General features: G+C 31.7%; 1 protein-coding gene across 1 annotated transcript in view; it reads right to left on the minus strand.

Annotated features, from left to right (window-relative positions):
- LOC106684189 (cytochrome P450 6a2) overlaps nucleotides 1–1,857 on the minus strand; it is a 59,767-nt gene extending 57,910 nt beyond the window's left edge. Inside the window, exon 1 of the mRNA XM_014426128.2 lies at nucleotides 1,776–1,857. The gene's annotated coding sequence lies outside the window, so the exon portion shown is untranslated. The remainder of the gene's footprint in view (nucleotides 1–1,775) is intronic.
- Nucleotides 1,858–7,288: the final 5,431 nt, after the last annotated feature.

Raw genomic sequence — 7,288 nt, forward strand, 5'->3', positions numbered from 1 at the left:
TTCGGGCTAGATCGGTTACATAAGGAACTTTTAGGTCTTTATGGATGGTTTTATTAGTAACAAAATAAGGAGCATTGAGGATTTTACGAAGGATTTAGAATTGTAAAGATTGGATACGAGAGGAATTCGAAGGCTTAGGGGAGCCCCAAAGCTCAACTCCGTATGTCCAGATGGGCCTTATTTATATAAAAAATTTAGTTTGTTAGTAATAAATGTATCTTTTGTTGTTGGTTGGTGCCTACAGACACCACCAAAAACGACATATGTGTGTAAGCAATGTAGATCACGTTTCAAGATACACGGAGTAAGTCGTTTATACTGTTCTGTTCTTAATAAAAGTTATATTGTGTTATTGTGAGTTGTTTTGTGCACAATACTCTTACATTACAACGCCAGACCTCATGTTTTACGACAGTAGGGGTATTCATGATCTTTAGTTTAACATGTTAAAGCGTGTTAAATGGAAACACTCATGTTAAATGGAAAAATATTTCCTTCTTCAACCATGTTAAAGCGATATAACATGTAACATGTCTGAGAGTCTGTTGCTAGGTCTGTTAAATGGAGAATATCGTCACGAAACAGACCAGATGAGCTTGTCACCGTTTTATTTGTTGTCGTGTTAGGTTACTTACTCGTAGTTTTTCTTTAGTCTTGTGTTTTGGACTTTTTAAAAAATATAATCAGTAGCCAAACTTTTACACTTCTACTTTTCACTTATTTTAGGCAAGTTGTAATAAATTACTGTAACCAATACTTAGAAGTAAACAATAACGAGAAGTTTTGGAAGGAAAGGTTACTAAACAAGTTGCTCAAAATATTCGCTAGATCTTATGCGTTTACCATTTAACATGACTTTAAATAGGACTGCTCATAATCCTATACTTATTACATTTAAGATGGGAAAATATTTTATATTTAACACAATATCATGAATAGCCCTATTACAACACCAGACCTCATGTTTTACGACAGTGATGGAACTAAACGAGCTGTGTTAAGAAGTACTTTCACACCCACCTTATTTACCAGATTTCCATATGTTTAGAAATTTGGCTAACTTTCTTAAAGATAAAATTTTTTAATACGATACTCAGATCAAAAATACTTCATTTCTTCACAAAAACCTGAATTTTTCAGTTCTGAAATTGAAAAGTTGATAACAAGTTGAGGAAAAGTATAAAAACTGACGGCAAATATTTTAAATAAAAAGGTTTTGTTTTCATAAAGTTGTTTTACTAAATAACTTTTCTGTGAAAACTGATATTTGGTTTGGAACGAACCAATAATTAACAGGAAAAGAACAGTAGGCGTCGAAGACCTCAAGGTTTTTACGCCTTTGACCAAAACAAAACGAACGAGACGGAACTAAACGATAGTTCACTAGCAGTAATTTAGGTGGCATTTCCGGAAGGAATACATTCAAAGGGATAGCCGCTTATTGGTTCTGGAAAACATGAATAGGAAAAACCACAATATCCGGTTGTTGATATATGGGCATTCATAAATTAACGTGAATGTTAAAGTAAGATAATGTACGGAGTATTTGCATCTCTAATGTTCCGAAAATCAAAAATGTTTAAATGTATCTATCGAATCCAATTCACACTTCAAGAATTTTTGAAGGTAACTTGAAAATCTCATATTGATAAGATATCGAGCTCATAAAAAATTGATATCAATAAGTATCTACATAGCTGTGGTATATTTATAGTCTAATAATACAGCACTGATAAATCTGGATAAAAAAAAATTTTAAAATAATCGGAACATACCAAAGAGCTCCTAGTGGAGGTACCACTCCACACGAACGATTCGAGCAGACTGAAGTACCCTTCCCCCATCGGCCGACTGAAGGCTATCTTGTTTTCCACTGAGGGGGGAACATCGTGAAGAGATATGATTTAGAAAAAGACAGAATACGACGGAAAATCCGAAGAGAAACGTCAATGGGGTATATAATTGTCACAGATTTTAGAGAAACAACTTTAAGACATAAGTATGGTACAAGCGTGCAGTGGAAAAAAAGTCAGTTATTTCTCTCCAATTTTTTATTACCTTAATAAAAACCATGTAATTAATTACTAGTCGAAATCGATGAGTCTGCCAAGTATATTTAGGTAAAATAAAAAACGGCGGTTTTAAAACTTTTTTTTTTTCATTCCGAGCCCCATATCTTTAAAATTACCCACTACACTTGAAAACTTAATAGAATATCATTTGAAGTAGAGTAAATTTGCTAAAATATGAGCCCTAATAGAGCTATTTTCAATCAATAGTTCACGAGATATAGCTTTTTAAAAAGGAACATTTCATAAAAATTGCACTTTTTTATTTATCCTATATTTTTATTAATACTATTTTATTTCTTCTTTTCTTATATTTGTATATATATTTTTTAATTTATATTTTCTATCTTATTATCTTAGAATGTCAAAATGTTGTTAGCTGTTTTTGTATCTTTTTAGCCCTGATGAAGCTTTACAAAGTGGGTCGATTGGGCCGCACCGTAGCTCAGGGGCTAGGCGTGAGTCTATCGATCTGAGGTACCGGTTCGAATCCAGCCTTGCGGCGTTGGGGCGTTCATTAACTGGCGGTCACACAATATGAAATAGGTTGGTCACCTTAAAAAAAAAAGAGGCGAAATGTCAAAAATAAATGTTAACTATTTTTGTTTTTCTCTTGACAGCAACCCTGACCATCTGATTCATTATTTCAGATACGTATAATTTTGAAGTTACCAGTGGAAACTAGATTAGTATACTATAAAAATATCTCAAGTGAAATAAAATAAAATGCATGGTTATAAGAAATTAACTTCAACTATAAGAAAAACAATTTTATTTACTAAAGACTTGTTCTGTATGTTGGTCTTCTACTAATCCTACTGAAATTCCAAACGCCGTCGACTACTCTGCAAATACAATTAGTTATACAAATACAAACAGAAGATGACCATGAAGGCGAATTGCATTAATAATCTGAAGGAAAACATTAAGTATGATCAACACAATTCATGATATAATATATTGGAACCATTGAATCCACAAATCCCATTTGTTTATTTACGTTTGTTGATGTATGTTATTTAAGAACAGGTTTTTACTTTCGCTTACCTATATACGGCATTATTTATTTCCACTTTTCTCTGCCTTTTGGCAACAAAATATATATATGGAAAATATGTATCTATGAAAGTCTGAAGAAAGTACGACAGTTACACGATTGCTAAAACATTAGTCTGTCAACTTTCTTCAGAATTACAAATAGAATAAAAGTCCCTTTCCACAGTTTTTACTAAATCTAATACTGAGAAATTACGAGTAATTAGAAGGATCTTGACAAAGTTATAATAATAAAGAAAAAGATAATCATTTGAAAACAAAAACAAAAACATTTCTTAAAACCTTCTTATGATAGTTCACCTCGCGACCGCTAGGGGTGTTCGAATATAAGGTCTGTTCCAAGAACCAGTGGTTTTGGAACAGGCCTTATATTAGTTCTGAACCAGTTCTGACGGTCCACAAACTGTATTGGGCCTGCGCAGAACAAGTTTAGGGAACCAAAACTTGTCTGGGCATGCTCAGTACAGTTTGCTGACCGTCAGAACTGGTTCTTGGAACAGACTTATAGTAACAGCACAGTTATTTACATTATAAATATATTTTACACCTATATATTTTCTCTTCAGTCATAAGCCCTACAGAAGAGGTGTAAATTTTAAATAATTTGAGCATATACTATACACAGGAAGCATATTAAATGCATACAATGTTGCATTGGTATTCGATGTTTGTAATTAAAAAAATATACAGAAGATAACACATAAAAAATTATTAACAAGAGAAAACAAAGAACATAAAATAAAACAAATAGAGGTAAGAGAAAATAAAAATAAAATACATCTGAAAAGTACAAAGAATGAAATAAAATAATAATGAAACAGAATAGGATAAAAAAAAACAACCTAACAGAGATTTAAAACTGTACAAATAATAAATACAATAAGTAAATATGTGGAATGTTTCATTTACACTTGAAAATCTTGGGAAGAAACCACCCATTGGTGGTACTTCAAGCAGTAATTTAAATTAGAAGGTCCCGTGGCCATCTTTTTTTCAGACGCCTCGGAGGATTATCAGGGATTGTTAAGAATGAGAGATTAAGAACTAATGGGTTACGATGAGTAAGGAGTTTAGAATATAAAGAAGCATATCTGTTTTGGGCCAAATCTGCAACGAATGGGATGTTAAGGTCTTTGTGGATGAGTTTATTTGTAACGTAATAAGGGGCATCAAGGATTTTACGCAGGATGTTGGATTGTAAGGATTGGATGCGGGAGGAGTTAGATGGTTTGATAAAGCCCCAGAGCTCAATTCTATATGTCCAAATTGGGCTGATTATTGTATTGTATAATAATTTTTTTTAGTGAATGGGAAGACTAGAGCTTTTGTCGAGTAATTTTTTTCTATCTTAAAATTCCTATTATATAAAACACTATATTCCGTTTTAATTATTGATAATAAATAGTAAATATGTACAAAATACTAATAATATGTATAAGATATTAATAAAAAAACAAATACAGTAAGATTTAAAAGAAGAACATGAAGTGAACAATCTTAAAACTATTTATGAAGAAGTTGGTAAGGAGTACGTTCAAAAGAAAACAAAAATAGTAAAACTATTTATTTTCCGACGTTTCATCCCACTTTGTAGAGCTTCACCAGGGCTGCTCAAGTTTCGAACTCTTGAGACTTTGATGTAGTCTCGAAAGCTCTAAACTTGAACAGTCCGAATTTTATTTGGTTTTAGTAAACGAAAATATAAATTAAAAAAAAAAAATAATAGATAATAAATATATAAAAAAAACTGGATGTCACTTTTCTCTATTTTTCCCCTTCTTAACATAAATAAAACAAAAAAAAATACAAAATATTTAAGAATGCTCTGAATAACTATAGGAAAATTAGAGAAATCCGATTCTTACAGGGAAAGTCAGACAAAACTTATATTCTATATATGTATATATAGTTGACTGTAAAAATGTATATATAAGAAGATGGTTTGGGTTACGGTAAAAAACAAAACAAATAGTTTATAACTATTTTAATGTCCGACGTTTCGCCGCACTTTGTAGGGGTTCATCAGGGCTGTTCAAAGGGAAAGGTACGAACTTTTATGGCAACAGAAAAAAATTGTTTATAATATTTGCTTTCTCTGGTCTTTTATAGGTCTGCTAGATGGAAAATGAGTCTGATAACAGACCAGCTGAGATCAACACCACAAGTGGCTGCTATCGTTTTGAAAGGTTAATTGCTCGTAGTCCGTGCTATTTTTATTTTGGAGCTTTTTAAATCCTAATAAAGTAAGGCATAAAAATAATAATAAAGAAGAAAAAGACTAGGAGAGGAAACAAAGAACAAGTGAGGTGGAGGAAAGATGACGTGACGAGCCTGTTGGAGATTTTATTATCTCCTTAAGATTATATTATCCACGGTCGACTATCTTCTCATCTATCAATGAACAATTTTTCCATACAATATTTATTTCTAATTTTCGTTTTTTTATTTCTCTAGACATGATAAAAATAAACTAAAACAATATAGTGATTACAATGATAAATTATGATAAATTTAGCATTGAAATATTTTGATATGAATTTACCTAAAGAAAAAAATTATTAAAATTATTTTAATTTTAAAAATGTTGTATTCTCATTTCGGAATTCCACTTTCGTATTAGTGAAAAAATAAAAAATATCAAAAATGTGTGAAAATACATAGATTAAGCAGACAAACTTTGCGGCTCTCGTAGCATCAATGTCTAGAGAAGTGGGGGCAAGCTGCCACTTCCTCTGGCCTAGCAATTACAAATCTCGCGGCTTTAATCCTAAATCGTATTTTTCTCTTTACGACCATCCTAAACAACCAAAAATGAATCTGTTTGCGCAGACTTGTTTTATTTGCTTGTGGTCAAGTGCCTATAAGCTCACTTTTTTTGATTTACAAATAATAACGAAGATAATTTTTTTAAATCCTAAAATAATTACAAAAAAAATTAATGAAACAATTTCAGTAACTTCTGTGGGGCTCTAGATGGTAAATCCGTTTACAGATGGGAAATTTATTAATCCGTATTCAAATGAGAAGAAAAGTAAATTTGCCCTGAAAGTGCTGCCATCTCTTGAAAAAAAAACTTACTAAAAATCGGTACATTTAGCCTTGAGATTCTAAACTTACAAAAAAGTTGCCAAGAAAATCCGCTAGGAGCTCCTCTCCATTTAATATGTAATTCTAGATCTATACGATTGGCACTTGCCACAAATCCAAGACCTATACAAATGCTTGGTAAACAAATAAAGCAACAAACATCACACACTTGTTTAGTTCTGTTGAAATTTATTGGCATTCAATTTACTCTATTTTTATTTTTAAAAGGAACAAAATAAAGATACGCGAAATGAAGGAAATGTTAATATCAGTAATGCAGGATGTAAATGATAAAAATTCGAGGAGGCCCCTCACCTCCGAATTTAAAATAGCACCCTTTTTTAGAATGGATATCTCATAAATAACAAATAAACATAACAGGTAACCTTAAAATACCAAATGTAGTAAAAGGTAAGACCCAATACGAATTACTTTCTTTTTCACAGTAATGCACTTATTAATTCACTTTTTCTTTCTGTTTTAGAGGGATCGGAAAAAAAACAAAAATGATAATTCTTATAAATAGTAATACATAACCTATACATCCAACTTGCATTCTAAATATGATGAGAAGATGGCTGGGGGTGCGGTCACTAAAAAACACAAACAAGAGAGAACTTATTTAATTGTGCCAACGTTTCGGCGAGAGTTTCTAGCCTTCATCAGGGCTAAGAACAAAGAGTAAGATAACAAACAATGAATATTTTTTGTATTTTTGTATTGTAAAGATAAGAAACAATGAATACAAAAAATAAATAAATAAATAAAAAGAGAAAATATAAATAAAGTGACACAAGTAAATAATTATACAGAATGAAAATTAGTAAAAATAAAGTGATGAAGCAAGTGGAAAGTAAAACGTTTAATTAAATATTATTGGTGAAGTTTGTCGGGGAAGGGGGGGGGGGTGCGGTCAGCAAAGAACAACATAAATATACAAAACCATGTTTATTTATTTTATTAGGTGTTTCGACCTGAGTTTCAGGTCTTCATCAGGGGTTATGGCGAAGGTAGGCCTGCAACTCAACCCTTCTACCTTCTACACCATAATCCCTGATGAAGACCTGAAACTCAGG

This window comes from Halyomorpha halys, unplaced genomic scaffold, assembly GCF_000696795.3.
Source record: "Halyomorpha halys isolate HHAL.00 unplaced genomic scaffold, Hhal_1.1 Scaffold552.1, whole genome shotgun sequence".
Lineage (NCBI taxonomy): Eukaryota > Metazoa > Arthropoda > Insecta > Hemiptera > Pentatomidae > Halyomorpha > Halyomorpha halys.